Raw genomic sequence first — 16,426 nt, forward strand, 5'->3', positions numbered from 1 at the left:
TCAGGTAACTGGAGGCTTAGGTTTCTGTTTCTCACTATTGTAAATGATGCTGTGTATGGAAAAAAAAATTTTTTTAATAAATATGCTGTTATTGCTCTCTTCCTCCTCCTCCTCCTTCTCCTCCTTCTTCACATAAACAGGAAGACAAGCGACTGACCAAGATTACCAAACAGCACTTATGTATATGGGACGGGGCTAGGGTTTCAAGTGTGCTGGCATTTCTGGTTCACCTGTCCCTGAATTAGTTGGGGGGCATCTCCAGCAGCTATGTTTGAGTGAAGTTTAGAGTGAGTGGGAGGTAGCTAATACAGAGTAGTCTAGTCCTTTCAGAGTTCTATTCATTTCTCAGCTTAATCCAACTCAATAAATCACCACTGAATTCTTGCAAATCAAGGGTGATATGGATTACAGAGAGTCCACCCAGCTCTGCATTCACCATGTCCTCATGTGAGTGAGAACTTCTTAAAAGTAGAACCGTGGTTCCTTAGCAATAAAATTCCTTGTTAAAGAATATGAACCTTGAAAGGGTTTGACCCTGAAGAACTGAGTTGTTATACAAGACTGTAACAAATCCCAGTGCAGAAAGGTGTTTTCAGCTCACCCTTTCCAGCAAGAAACTGTAACTCAATTTTTTGGTAAAAATTATTCAAATATTTCATTGTTTTGGATTGTATTTTTATCATGTTTATTTTTTCACATACTCACTATATCCCTTTTCTGTGAATTGTTTATGCTCTTATTCTCTGCTGCAATCTTAGTGTTTTTCTTACTGATTCACATATGCTCTGTGCACATTAGGTACACGTATTTATGCTCTTGCTTGCCTTTTACTGTTGCTTATCTTCTTGGCATACAAACATTTATTATTCAAATGAAGATAAATCTATTGTTATGTTTCTCCTTTGCAATTCTTTCCACCTTTTTTTAAACATAAGAAGCCCCATTCATGCATGGATAAGAAAGATATTTCATACTTTTTTTATGGCTTTGCAATTAAAGCAAAACATAAATCCAGAAGCTTAGAAGGGGTTGAAGCTCTTGGAGTGAGGTGGGGTGATAACACTTTCATAGCGCCCAGGCCTTTATTGTATCTATTCCCTCTTCGCATAATGTTAACCCCACCAACCCTGAACCTTCTCTAACGGGTGACATCCATTTGGAGCTAAGACCAGTAGAAGCCTGTGCTGACATTCCGCCACAAACCACTGCTTGCTTTCATTAAACGTCTCTATTTCTTTCTTCTTTTCAACATACACCTAATGATTGGCCACCCTATGCCGTGGACTTGGAGAGAGTGGGGAATCCATCTCTGCCCCACTTTGCAATATAGTTCAGGGGTGGGGGCAGAAACTACATTGTTATTTATTCTATATGGGTAAGTCTATTTACTTACTTATTCAACAAAATCATATATGAGTAGAAGTGGAGATGATTTGTGTTGTTATGAGAGTTTCTAACAAGGGAGGCGATTTTAGTTAAAACAATGTACTAAGATTAGGACAAGAAACAAGAGGCATACATATTGGAAAAGACACATTGCAGAAATGTATCATTTGCAAGTTCTATAACTGCCTGCTTAGAAAGCTAAAGTGTTATGTAGTGTGGGAAATGATGGTGGGAACTTCGGGAGCAGAGAGCAGTAGAGAGATTCTGGATCAATTTTGGAGGGAAAGCCAACAAGATATGCATGTCGGGTGGATGCAAAGTGTTTGGGAGAAAGAAGTAGTTCAGAGTGACCCCAAGTGCATTGGTTGTCTAGAATGACATCAACTGGATAGAGAATGGGGCAGGCTTCAACTAAAGACATTATTTTCTCACAGTTCTCGAAGCTACCAATCCCAGATCAAGGTGCTTCAAATGCGCTTCTTGGCAAGGGCCCACTTCCTGACTTGCAGATGGCTGCCTTTTCACTGTGTCCTCACATAGCCATTCCTCTGTGTGTGTCCAGTGAGAGAGGAATCTCTGATGCTCCTCTTCTTATAAAGACACCAGTCCTATTGGACTAAGTCCCAGCTTCTGACTCCATTTAACCTTAATTACTTCACTAAAAGCCCTCTCTGGAAATAGTCACATTGGGTTTTAGGCTTTCAACACATGAATTTTGAGGGGACATAATTAAGTCCACAACAGCGGCTTAAACAAGAGAAATGTATTGTCTCACAGTTCTGGAAGCTAGAACTACAAGATCAAGGTGTTGGCAAGATTGTTTTCTTCTGAGGCTATGAGAGACAATGTTCTCTCCCAGATTCTTGTGGTTTGCTGAGGTATAGAAGCATCCCCCTAACCTTGCATGTTCAAGTTGCTCCTTTTTGAAAGGATACCAATTTTACTGGGTCAGGGGCCTTCCCTACTCCAGTATGACCTCATCTTGACTAATAACATTTGCAATGACCCTATTTCCAAATAAGGTCACATTCTGAAGTATTAGAGAGTTAGGGTTTCACCATATGAAGGTTTGGGGGATACAATTCAAAGCATACCCTTGATATGTAGCTTAAGGAGTTAGATGAATGAGGGTCTGATCTACTGAAAGAGGAAAAACTATGAGACAGACTTGTGGGGTCTCAAAGGTTTTGTTTGGGACATATTAAAATTTAAATGCCAATAAGTTATTTAAGTTTTGAAGTAAAGTGGGTAGTTGTTTATGAGCCTGGTTCAGTAAAGGAAGGTGTGTGTGTGTGTGTGTGTGTGTGTGACTGACTTAAAGCTATGGGACTGGAGGTAAAGAAAAGCCCAAGATTCAAGTTCCATATTTTCCAGGGTTTAAAAAGTGAGGAAGAAGAACCAGCATAGGATAGTGAGAAGGAGCATCCAGTGAGGTAGGAGATGGGGCAACAGAAGGGACTGTCCAGTAGATCAATACCGCAAACAGCCAGAATAACAGCACTTGAGCAGAGAAGTGCAGAGTGAACTTGACAACATGGAGTTCATCAGCAACCCTGGTAAGAGCTATTTCAGGGGTAGGAACTGAGGCTGGATCTGAGCTGTTGATGACAACACTGGGGAGAGACATGTAGAGACAGTACTTGCAGATAGGGGAAGAGAAAAATGTGTTTGCTGAGGAGGGATGTGGGAGTCGAGGAAGGAGTTTTGTTCAAGACAGGAAATATTACAGCATGTCTGCATGGTGATGAAACTGGTCAAGTAGAGAGGGGGAATCAGGTGATGTGAGAGAGAGGGGGGCCCGTGGAAGGGGATGACATTTAGAATGTAGAGAAGGCATTGGCCTAGAAAGAAGAAAGGATACTTCTGCCATTTTAGCTTCAGGAAAGGAGTACAGAGGAAGATAGGCTGCGAAGCTTGCTGGTGGGATGACAAGGGAATTTCCATTCCACATCCTCCTATTTTTTTTTTAAATATATGTTGATGGACATCTAGTTTCTTTCCATAGTTTGGCTATTGTGGACATTGCTACTATAAACATTCGGGTGCACGTGCCCCTCTGGATCACTACTTTTGTATCTTTAGGGTAAATACACAATAGTGCAATTGCTGGGCCATAGGGCAGTTCTATTTTCAACATTTTGAGGAACCTCCATGCTGTTTTCCAGAGTGGCTGCACCAGCTTGCATTCCCACCAACAGTGTAGGTAGGGGGTTCCCCTTTCTCCGCATCTTCGCCAGCATCTGTCATTTCCTGACTTGTTGATTTTAGCCATTCTGACTGGTGTGAGGTGGTATCTCATTGTGGTTTTGATTTGTATTTCCCTGATGCCAAGTGATATGGAGCACTTTTCCATGTGTCTGTTGGCCATCTGGATGTCTTCTTTGCAGAAATGTCTGTTCATGTCCTCTGCCCATTTCTTGATTGGATTATTTGTTCTTTGGGTGTTGAGTTTGCTAAGCTCTTTATAGATTTTGGACACTAGTCCTTTATCTGATATGTCGTTTGCAAATATCTTCTCCCATTCTGTCAGTTGTCTTTTGATTTTGTTAACTGTTTCCTTTGCTGTGCAAAAGCTTTTGATCTTGATGAAATCCCAATAGTTCATTTTTTCCCTTGCTTCCCTTGCCTTTGGCGATGTTCCTAGGAAGATGTTGCTGTGGCTACGGTCAAAGAGGTTGCTGCCTGTGTTCTCCTCAAGGATTTTGATGGATTCCTTTCGCACATTGAGGTCCTTCATCCATTTTGAGTCTATTTTTGTGTGTGGTGTAAGGAAATGGTCCAATTTCATTTTTCTGCCTGTGGCTGTCCAATTTTCCCAGCACTATTTATTGAAGAGGCTGTCTTTTTTCCATTGGACATTCTTTCCTGCTTTGTCGAAGATTAGTTGACTGTAGAGTTGAGGGTCTATTTCTGGGCTCTCTATTCTGTTCCATTGATCTATGTGTCTGTTTTTGTGCCAGTACCATGCTTTATTGATGATGACAGCTTTGTCATAGAGCTTGAAGTCCGGAATTGTGATGCCACCAACGTTGGCTTTCTTTTTCAATATCCCTTTGGCTATTCGAGGTCTTTTCTGGTTCCATATACATTTCAGAATTATTTGTTCCATTTCTTTGAAAAAGATGGATGGTACTTTGATAGGAATTGCATTAAATGTGTAGATTGCTTTAAGTAGCATAGACATTTTCACAATATTTATTCTTCCAATCCAGGAGCATGGAACATTTTTCCATTTCTTTGTGTCTTCCTCAATTTCTTTAATGAGTACTTTATAGATTTCTGAATAAAGATTCTGTGCCTCTTTGGTTAGGTTTATTCCTAAGTATCTTATGGTTTTGGGTGCAATTGTAAATGGGATTGACTCCTTAATTTCTCTTTCTTCTGTCTTGTTGTTGGTGTAGAGAAATGCAACTGATTTCTGTGCATTGATTTTATATCCTGACACTTTACTGAATTCCTGTACAAGTTCTAGCAGTTTTGGAGTGGAGTCTTTTGGATTTTCCACATATAGTATCATGTCATCTGCGAAGAGTAATAATTTGACTTCTTCTTTGCCAATTTGGATGCCTTTAATTTCCTTTTGTTGTCTGATTGCTGAGGCTAGGACTTCTAGTACTATGTGGAATAGCAGTGGTGATAATGGACACCCCTGCCGTGTTCCTGGCCTTAGCGGAAGAGCTTTCAGTTTTTCTCCATTGAGAATGATATTTGCAGTGGGTTTTTCATAGATGGCTTTGATGATATTGAGGTATGTGCCCTCTATCCCTACACTTTGAAGAGTTTTGATCAGGAAGGGATGCTGTACTTTGTCAAATGCGTTTTCAGCATCTATTGAGAGTATCATATGGTTCTTGTTCTTTCTTTTATTGATGTGTTGTATCACATTGACTGATTTGCGGATGTTGAACCAAACTTGCAGCCCTGGAATAAATCCCACTTGGTCATGATGAATAATCCTTTTAATGTACTGTTGAATCCTATTGGCTAGTATTTTGGTGAGAATTTTCTCATCTGTGTTCATCAAGGATATTGGTCTATAGCTCTCTTTTTTGATGGGATCCTTGTCTGGTTTTGGGATCAAGGTGATGCTGGCCTCATAAAATGAGTTTGGAAGTTTTCCTTCCATTTCTATTTTTTGGAACAGTTTCAGGAGAATAGGAATTAGTTCTTCTTTAAATGTTTGGTAGAATTCCCCCAGGAAGCAGTCCTGCCCTGGGCTTTTGTTTGTTTGTTTGGAGATTTTTAATGACTGTTTCAATCTCCTTACTGGTTGTGGGTCTGTTCAGGCTTTCTATTTCTTCTTGGTTCAGTTGTGGTAGTTTATATGTTTCTAGGAATGCATCCATTTCTTCCAGATTGTCAAATTTGTTGGCGTAGAGTTGCTCATAGTATGTTCTTATAATAGTTTGTATTTCTTTGGTGTTAGTTGTGATCTCTCCTCTTTCATTCATGATTTTATGTATTGGGGTCCTTTCTCTTTTCTTTTTGATAAGTCTGGCCAGGGGTTTATCAATTTTATTAATTCTTTCAAAGAACCAGCTCCTAGTTTCGTTGATTTGTTCTATTGCTTTTTTGGTTTCTATTTCATTGATTTCTGCTCTGATCTTTATGATTTCTCTTCTCCTGCTGGGCTTAGGGTTTCTTTCTTGTTCTTTCTCCAGCTCCTTGAGATGTAGGGTCAGGTTGTGTACCTGAGACCTTTCTTGTTTCTTGAGGAAGGCTTGTACCACTATATATTTTCCTCTCAGAACTGCCTTTGTTGTGTCCCACAGATTTTGAACCGTTGTATTTTCATTATCATTTGTTTCCATGATTTTTTCAATTCTTCTTTAATTTCCCGGTTGACCCACTCATTCTTTATTTTTTTTAAAGATTGTATTTATTTATTTGACAGAGACAGATCACAAGTAGGCAGAGAGGCAGGCAGAGAGAGAGAGAGAGGAGGAAGCAGGCTCCCTGCCGAGCAGAGAGCTCGATGCGGGACTCGATCCCAGGACCCTGAGATCATGACCTGAGCCGAAGGCAGCGGCCTAACCCACTGAGCCACCCAGGCGCCCGACCCATTCATTCTTTAGAAGGATGCTGTTTAGTCTCCATGTATTTGGGTTCTTTCCAAACTTCCTCTTGTGGTTGAGTTCTAGCCTCTGAGCACTGTGGTCTGAAAATATGCAGGGAATTATCCCAATCTTTTGATACCAGTTGACCCCTGATTTAGGACCGAGGATGTGATGTATTCTGGAGAATGTTCCATGTGCACTAGAGAAGAATGTGTATTCTGTTGCTTTGGGATGAAATGTTCTGAATATATCTGCGATGTTCATCTGGTCCAGAGTGTCATTTAAGGCCTCTATTTCCTTGTTGATCTTTTGCTTGGATGATCTGTCCATTTCAGTGAGGGGAGTGTTAAAGTCCCCTACTATTATTGTATTATTGTTGATGTGTTTCTTTGATTTTGTTATTAATTGGTTTATATATTTGGCTGCTCCCACGTTGGGGGCATAGATATGTAAAATTGTTAGATCTTCTTGTTGGACAGACCCTTTGAGTATGATATAGTGTCCTTCCTCATCTCTTTTTATAGTCTTTGGCTTAAAATCTAATTGATCTGATATAAGGATTGCCACTCCTGCTTTCTTCTGATGTCCATTAGCATGGTAACTTTTTTTCCACCCCCTCACTTTAAATCTGGAGGTGTCTTCGGGCTTAAAATGAGTTTCTTGGAGGCAACATATAGATGGGTTTTGTTTTTTTATCCATTCTGATACCCTGTGTCTTTTGATTGGGGCGTTTAGCCCATTAACATTCAGGGTAACTATTGAGAGGTATGAATTTAGTGCCATTGTATTGCCTGTAAGGTGACTGTTACTGTATATTGTCTCTGTTCCTTTCTGATCTACCACTTGTAGGCTCTCTCTTTGCTTAGAGGACCCCTTTCAGTATTTCCTGTAGAGCTGATTTGGTGTTTGCAAATTCTTTCAGTTTTTGTTTGTCCTGGAAGCTTTTAATCTCTCCTTCTATTTTCAATGATAGCCTAGCTGGATATAGTATTCTGGGCTGCATGTTTTTCTCATTTAGTGCTCTGAAAATATCATGCCAGCTCTTTCTGGCCTGCCAGGTCTCTGTGGATAAGTCAGCTGTCAATCCAATATTTTTACCATTGTATGTTACAGACTTCTTTTCCCGGGCTGCTTTCAGGATTTTCTCTTTGTCACTAAGACTTGTAAATTTTACTATTATGTGACGGGGTGTGGGCCTATTCTTATTGATTTTGAGGGGTGTTCTCTGAACCTCCTGAATTTTGATGCTCGTTCGCTTTGCCATATTGGGAAAATTATCCCCAATAATTCTCTCCAGTATACCTTCTGCTCCCCTCTCTCTTTCTTCTTCTTCTGGAATCCCAATTATTCTAATGTTTCGTCTTATGGTGTCACTTATCTCTTGAATTCTCTCCTCGTGGTCCAGTAGCTGTTTGTCCCTCTTCTGCTCAGCTTCTTTATTCTCTGTCATTTGGTCTTCTATATCGCTAATTCTTTCTTCTGCCTCATTTATCCTAGCAGTGAGAGCCTCCATTTTTGATTGCACCTCATTAATAGCTTTTTATATTTCAACTTGGTTAGATTTTAGTTCTTTTATTTCTCCAGAAAGGGCTTTTATCTCTTCCGAGAGGGTTTCTCTAATATCTTCCATGCCTTTTTCGAGCCCGGCTAGAACCTTGAGAATTGTCATTCTGAACTCTAGATCTGATATATTACCAATGTCTGTATTGATTAGGTCCCTAGCCTTCGGTACTGCCTCTTGTTCTTTTTTCTGTGGTGAATTTTTCCGCCTTGTCATTTTGTCCAGATAAGAGTATATGAAGGAGCAAGTAAACTACTAAAAGCATGGCAATAACCCCAGGAATATATGCTTTAACCAAATCAGAAGAGATCCCAAATCGTGAGGGGGGAGAAAGGGGATTAAAAAGTGGTTCAAAAAGAAAGAAAGAAGAAAAAAAAGAAAAGAAAATAATTTTAAAAAAGAAAACGAATAAAGAAAAATATAAAAAAGAAAATATATATACATATTAGATAAACTAGTTAAAAACGTTAAAAAAGAAAAGGGTAAAAGTTAAAAAAATTTTAGCAGAAGAAGAGAAAAAAATGAAAAAGAAAAAAATTAAATTAACTGCAAGACTAAAAAAATCACAGGGAGAAAGCCATGAGTTCCGTGCTTTGCTTTCTCCTCCTCTGGAATTCTGCTGCTCTCCTTGGTATTGAAACCGCACTCCTTGGTAGGTGAACTTGGTCTTGGATGAATTTCTTGTTGATCTTCTGGGGGAGAGGCCTGGTGTAGTGATTCTCAAGTGTCTTTGCCCCAGGCGGAATTGTACCGCCCTTACCAGGGGCTGAGTAATCCGCTCGGGTTTGCTTTCAGGGGCTTTTGTTCCCTGAGTGCTTTCCGTAGAGTTCCGGAGGACGGGAATACAAATGGCGGCCTCCTGGTCTCCGGCCCGGAGGGGCAGAGAGCCCGGGGCCCCACTCCTCAGTGCGCCCTCAGATAACAGCGCACAGTTACTCCCGTCTGCCTGACCTCCGGCCGCGCTCCGAGCTCACCGAGCCTGCGACCGGCTCAAGGTAACACCGAGCTGTGAGCTCACTGTCGGCTCTGTCTCTGCAGCCGGCTTTCCCGTTCCAATACCCACAAGCTCTGCGACACTCAGTCACTCCCGATCCTTCTGTGACCCTGCGGGACCTGAGGCCACACTGACCCCGCATGGGCTTCGCCCCGGTTTAGCCTCTGGAGTGATGTCCCTCAGCGGAACAGACTTTTAAAAGTCCTGATTTTGTGCTCCGTTGCTCCGCCGCTTGCCGGGAGCCGGCCCCTCCCCCCGGGATCTATCTTTCCGTCGCTTTGGATTCACTTCTCCGCCGGTCCTACCTTTCAGAAAGGGGTTGTTTTTCTGTTTCTAGAATTGCTGTTCTTCTTCTCTTTGATCTGCCGTAGGATTTGCAGGTGTTTGCAATCTTTAGATAAGCTATCTAGCTGATCTCCTGCTAGCTGAAGTAGTCTCAGCCAGCTACTCTTCCGCCATCTTGACTCCTCCCCCCACATCCTCCTATTTCTAAATCAAACACCGACGAGGCAAGCAGGAGGGAAAGACTTTGAAAGAGCAAGTCACCATTCTGAGAATGGGACCGGCAAACACAAAACATGGAAGGCCTTCTGAGCACAAAGGTGTGCCTGGATGAGGCTGGAGATCATAAATCTATAGTAGTTCTCCCTAGCAGCACAAAGATACTTAAGTGCAGGCACACAGAGGACAAATAGTTGGGTTCATGCAAAGTTGGGGATTTGCCAACGATTTTGACAAAGCAAAGAAGGAACAGGAATGACGACATAATGGACGGTGATTCTGAAAGCACTTGGAGAATAGAGAAGTTGGGGATACCAGGGAGCTGACCAAGGGCTGGACCAAAGTCTTGAGAATAGAATTTTGCCAGCATAGGGTCTCGGCTGGAGTAGGTGCTCAGGAAATGTTAGTTGGTTTGGTCACAAGGGAGGCCACTAGAGGGATGCAATACTGCAACCGTACGCCAGGGGGCGAGAGATGACAAGCGATGAGTCTGACCAAGCCCTGCCTAAAGTTTGGGGCCTGTGGCCAGAGTTCCAATGACCCTTCTGACTGCTCTAAGCTTCCTTAAGGCATGGGCGTGAGTGGTGCTGCCTACCAGCTGGAGCCTACTGTTGGTACCACCAGATGACTGGTGGTGGGGTGTGTAAGGCTGGAAAAGAAGAAACCATGAGCCCCAAAACACAGATAAGGGAAACATCTTCACTGGTACCAGCCCTGTGCTCCTGGCCTATGTCTGGGCTCTGTCCAATGCCCCAGCCTTGAGAAACCATAAGAAGAGATTCTGAGTGTTCTCTTGAGCACCCTGAGGTCTGGGAAGCTGGCACCAAGAAGCTCAGCCTATGTCCTAGCTCATCAAACCTACTTCTTGAGGCTGTTACCATGGTATATAGCCTCACAGGCTGGCCCCGACATCAAGGACCTCTAGAGCCAAGTGTCCAGAGCTTGGAGGTGCGTTTGTGCCCAAGCAAGGGCCTGGAAAGGCTCTGGTGGAGAGGAGAGAGTCCATTGCCCAACAGATCTTCCCTGATATCTACATGCTCAGACTGTGCTGGGCTCACGAGACCATATAAATCATCTAACCCTCTGTTTACTCATTCATTCCCATATTCATTCACAGTTTCCCCGCTCCAACTGTGTGTCAGTGGAGGAAACAGACAATTGTGCCTAAGAGGATAGTTTGGGGAAAGGCAGGAGTCAAGGACAATGTCTGAATACTAGCTTGGGTGACTGAGAGGATGCAGGTGCCAGCCCCTGAGAGGGGAGCTGGTGAAGAGCTTGTTTTTGGCTGTGTTGACTTGAGGTGCCTGGGGGACACCCACAGGGAGATGTCCAGTGTGCAGTGGGATCTTTCTTTTTCTTTTTTTTTTATTATGTTCTATTAGCCAGCATACTGTACATCATTAATTTTTGATGTTGTGTTCAACAGTTCATCAGTTGCATATAACATCCAGTGCTCATCACATCAGGTGCCTTCTTAATACCCATCACCAGGTGTGCAGTTGGATCTACAGGACTGGAGGCCAGCAGGGAGAGCAGGAGTGGGCTATTGAGGTTGGGAATCATGTATCATTTCCCAGGTGGGGGAAAGTTCAGCCATTAAAGGAGGAAGTGGGTCTGAAGGGGGGCTTGGACGCAACACTGTCCTGAGAATGCTTGTAAGTTAAGCAGAAAGGACCAGAAAAGGGGACCTGAATGGACAAAGAGTGGGGTTGTGAAGGCAGCAAGTATCTGCAGTAGGTCAATCCTCTCAGGGACCAGACACCCCTCTGTGTCTTCATTAGCACTGAGGAGGAGTCAGACAGGCAGGGGCCAGACTGACATTTGTTTGCTCATTCATTCATTTGTTCCTTCACCCAGGAAATCTCTTGGCTCTAGCCCCGGCTCTAGAGCAGGTCTCTTATCTTTGCCCTTATGTTCCAGAGAATCACCGCTGTCATAGGGAAGTTGAAGGATCTGCCCAAAGTTTCACAGCAAGAGGGTAGATAGCAGGTAGAAATCTTCCATAAAATTTCAATGTCTTGCTTTCCTCGGCACCACATTCCAGATGGAAAATGCTGGGCTTTGCCCCCAGGCAACTGAGGGGGAAGAATACAGGAGCAGCACTAAAGCTGGTGGCCCCAGCTCCTTCCTGGGTTTCTGGCTGTCACAGACACCATGTGTGAAGTTTGCCTTTCCTAGCAGATCAGGTGCTCCAAGGTTGTGAGTGTAAATCCTCCCCTTTGCCAGGTTCTCAGCTGAAGTCACACCCCACCTCAGCTGAACTTTCAGCCCCTCTTCCCACCTGTCTTCGCCACAAGCTGGTGGGCTAGAACTCTAAATAAATTACACAAACACTTGAATGCATGAAATCTAAATACTGCAATTTGTCTGTCCTGTCTGTTGACTTTTGCCTCTGTGCCTTTGACATGTTTTGATTCTGCAGGGTTGTGGGTTTTGTTTCATCAACAAGGTGACCATGTGGTTAATTACCCTTTGACCCTCAGGGCCAAGGCCTCCATCTGGGCAGGAAACGTGCATGGCTCTGGAAGTTTCAGGCCTCTTGGCATTTAGTTGTCACTGTCAATTCCCCCTGCTCTCCTCTCCCTGCCCCCATCTTCCTGCAGGGTTCTGAGTCTCTCCGTGAGGAAGAAGCCTGATGAAGGGCTTCAGGTTTACTGGTTAACATTGAGAAGCTTATAGGCATATACACCTGAGCTAAATATTAGGTAAACAGAGGAGGAAGGCTTTGCTGGGGCCCAGGGCTGGGGCAGGAGGGTACTTTTTGGCCCCAGGGGCTTCATGGCCCCTCCCAGCTGCTGGGAAGTTGCCCAAGAAGAGGGCCTCACTAGCTTGACTTCCCACTTGATGATCCTGCCTCAAGTAGCTGGGTTTTTCTTTATGAAGTTTTCCAGGTGACTGTTAAGGACTCCATTACAAAGATGTTCATTGCAACATTTGTAGACAAAGGGCTCAATCTGTAAGGCATGGTATCCTGGGGGCCTCCAAGACCTGCCCTGATCTCTGCCCACTGTAGCTCAGTCTAGAAGGGGCCACATGCATAGTAGGAGGTAAACAGAGACACAAATATTCTGAGTGAGGCACAAGCAGGGGTGGAGGGGGACATGGAACAGACCAGGGCTTCCCGTCTGAGCTCTGCATCACGGACAAAGGTTGGAAATGCAGAGATGGGAGGGAAGGACATGCCAGGTATACAGAATAGGGACAAATCTACGAGGGCAGAAAGACCAGGGCTTGTGTCAAACCCAGTGCTTCAGAGAAGCTGGAGGCAGAGTCTGTGAAGGGAGGAGGGATAGGAAGCTGGTAAAGAATTCTCAAGGCTGAGAATTTGTATCTTATTTAGTAAGCAGTGAAGAACCATTCAACATTGTCTTGCTTACCCATGAAAACAGCACATCTCAATTATTTAATATCCCCTACGAAAGAGGTAATTGGGTCCCAGCTATAAAGCAGAGGGTTTTCATTACAATTGTGGTAGCCCATTTTGAGAGCTGGGGATAGGATTTGGTGTGCTCTCTCCTGAGGCTGGAGACAAGTTCTGGTCTCACCCTGGTGAGAGAAGCTGCTGTTCTAAGCTCCCATGCCTGCCTGCTCTCTTGTCCTCTGCACAGTCTTTCTCCCTCACACTTTCCTTCCCAGTGCTTTTGGCCGAACAGAACGTCCTTTCACTCTCATTCGCTACCTTTGCTCTCATTATCTTCAAAATGCTTGGAACACTGGAGATGCTGCAGAGGGCATCGGCCAGTGATGCGCTGTCCGTGTACATGGTCTTCTTTATTCATCAACAGCATTCAGGAACAGGGACATTTATGAATTTCTGATGCCACATAAAATTACATGAATATTGAGTTGTTAAGGCTGTGTGTGGAGTACTCTACTCTGTCCAGACCTAGTCTTGCTCACTGAGGAAGCTGTGCAGTCCACCCAGGGAGGAGTCGATGTGCGGGGCACGGCAGCGGTGTCGGGAAGTTCTGACGCATATGGTAGCTGGGGCACTTCAGCCACGCCCTTCCAGCCTCCCCGGCCCCCACCAACCCAGAGAGAAAAGCGACTCCTGTGCTTTCCCAGACAGGGGAAGCCAATGCAGCTGGATGCTGGAGAGGTAACTAATCCACACTGAGCTACCATCAAGTCTTGTGGGGTCATGGTAAGGTGACAATGGTCTCAGCCAGGGGTCACCTTCTTTACAGCATTGCTAGGGGCCACCCTTTTTGAATGTTGGGACTGCTGGTGGCTGTGTTATATGAAGGACAGTCAGGGCCTGGGGCTCCTGGATCTCCTGTGTAAGTAGCTGGGGTGAGGGAGGAGGCCACAGCTGTCCCAGCAGAGGTGCATGGCAAAGCCGGGAAATTTAGGGAACGGACAACCCTTGTATCCCAGCCAGTAAGCAGAGTGTGGGCCAAGACAGAATGCCGCTGCCTCTTGGAGGCCACCCAGGCAGGAGAGCCAGGCAGCTGAGCCTGGGGTGCTGGGGTGGGTATCCTAAGAGCAAGACCTGCTTTGCCTTTGGAGTCCCCCTTCCAACCCATTCACTGGGATCTGCCTGCCCTTGGGTTGCTGGAGAAATAGCTCTTCTTCCCCGGCTAACTCTCCCACACCCAAGAACAGCCTGAGAGAGAAGACAAGGTGGCCCAGGTATGTCGCGCACCGTGTGTACAGCCTGAGGGCCGGGAGGGAGGGTGCTAGAACAGTTCCAGGTGTGGCATCTGAAGATTTCTCTGATGAAACTTGGCGTTGTGGGCTGCGAAGTCCCCAGGGCCTCCTGGAGCAGTTTAGTTTAGCACAGACCGCAAGAATAGGCATAACTCTTTCCAGTTTGAGCTGTGGCCTCAGAAGCTTCTCTGACCACTCTTCTTGACTCAGCTCTTGCCCAAACTTCTATCCTGCCCCGGGCAAGGCTGGTCTAGGCTCCACTCCTCAGTTCATGCCTGTTTCTTATTCCGTTGTTGCTAAAAGAACACCAGTCACCCCTCATCCTCATGCTGCCCTGCCCTCCTTCCGCCCCGGTCAGCCCTGCCCCCTACAAAGCCTGAGAACACGCAGTTTTCGCCCTGGCTACAATCATCAAGAGACCCTCTGGAGCTGGGGGAATCAGTTCTCATGGCCGGGAAAATGAACCAAAAGGTAAGTGCCAGCCAACCCCAGTTAAAGCCCAGTCCAAGGTCTGGGCCAGGAAAAGCAGGAATGCTCTGGAGCAGGGAGTAGGCCTGGAACTGCCAGAAATCTCCTCCTGGTTCTCACCATGGTTTGCCTTCGGCAATACACAGAACAAACTCACAACTGGCCCATCCTGCATGTGGGCACTGGTTCTGGGATCCGGGGCCCTTGTGTCACTCTAAAATAGGATGTCCTTCCAGCTATTACTATGGGGGATCTCTGAGAAAGAGCAGACCAAGGCCTCTTTCCCCTCTGACAACCTCATCCCAGGGCTGTCAGGAGCTAAGCCGTTGACTGAGGCACAGCCCAAGGTGACCAGAGACCTTCCCAGTTTAGGGTCCTTGTCTGAATTCAGGGAGTGGTGAAGCCTGAATCAATTGGCCCGTTCAGACATGTCCTGGCCCAGCAAGGCACACTCTAGACATTGCATTCAAACAATAATCACAACCAAATGCCTCCAGCCTCATCAGCTTTTATGGTGCATTTCCCAAAACCTCTTCCAGCTCTACCATTCCATTTATCCTTACCTGCTCTGAAAGCTGGGCAGGAAAGGCATCATCTCATTCTCCCTCCTTTTTTTGGATGGAGAAACTGAGGCTCAGAGAGCTTAAGTGGCTTGTCCAAGGCAGAACAGGGCCTCAGCTGTATCCTGATGGGAGTGTGTCATTCTTAGGGCCTGCTTGACCATATCAAGGGAGAAAGGAGGCGGGAGCAAATCATGTTCATATTGGGAACAGCAGGCCCAGCCATGGGAACCATTGTTACTCCATAGTAAACCTCTGCGCCTCCCCCATGGTCAGAATACTACCAGCTGACTGCGTAGACTGAAGGAGCCTGCTGAGCCACATACTACCCCCTACCTGCACACAGACCACAAAGCAGCTTCAGGACCTCGGAGCCTGGGCTTCTGTGCACACCCTTTCCTCACTCTGACAAGTGCAGCATGATTTGTACACACATGCAGTCCTCCCTGTACAGTCCGGCAGGAGGGGAAGGTGATCCCCTGACCAAGAGAGGCAGCTACCAGTGCAGGAGGCCACAGAGTCCCTGTCAACACCCCCAGAATGCCCATCACTTCAAACTCTGCTCATCCACAGTCATGGTGGGTATCAAGGGTGTCCCTGACTTCTCCATTGCCATCTCTACACGGCAGCCAAGGAGAACTGGTTCTTGGAAATTTTCTACCTCTGCCAAACACAATGGGCCAAGGAGTGACTGCGGCAGGTGAGCCTTCAACTGCTCCTTCCCAATGGCTACAAAGGGACATGCCAAGAAGGAAATATCCCCTGTGTTTTGGTCAGCCCAGACTGCCGTAACAGTCTGAAGGTTCCAGAGATACCTCTTCTCTCAGCTTGTAAGTAGCCACCGTCTTGTTCTGGGCTGACATGACCTCTTCTTTGTGCACACAAGGTGAGAGGGAGCAGGCTCTTTGTGTCTCCTCTTATAGGGGCATTAATTCCACTGTGGGAGGCCCACCCTTATGACTTCATCTGAAGCTGAGCACTTGCCAAGGGCCCTACCTTCAAATATGATCACATTGTTGGGTAGGGTTTCCATACATGAATTGGAGAGGGACACATTCAGTCCAGACCACCCTGGGAGAGATCAGATTTCCTGAAGAATGCCGAAATCTTCCTGTGGGTGTGAGGCCTCATGTGCCCCCTTTAACTTGTCCCTAGAGACTGGGGGCTTCCTCTCACTTATTCAAAATAAGTAAGTAATAAGGAAATAAGTAATAAGTAAGTAATAAGATAATGACTCATTATCTTAAGA

Source organism: Mustela putorius, unplaced genomic scaffold (genome assembly GCF_011764305.1).
Source record: "Mustela putorius furo isolate JIRA1106 unplaced genomic scaffold, ASM1176430v1.1 tig00003899_pilon_pilon_pilon, whole genome shotgun sequence".
Taxonomy (NCBI): domain Eukaryota; kingdom Metazoa; phylum Chordata; class Mammalia; order Carnivora; family Mustelidae; genus Mustela; species Mustela putorius.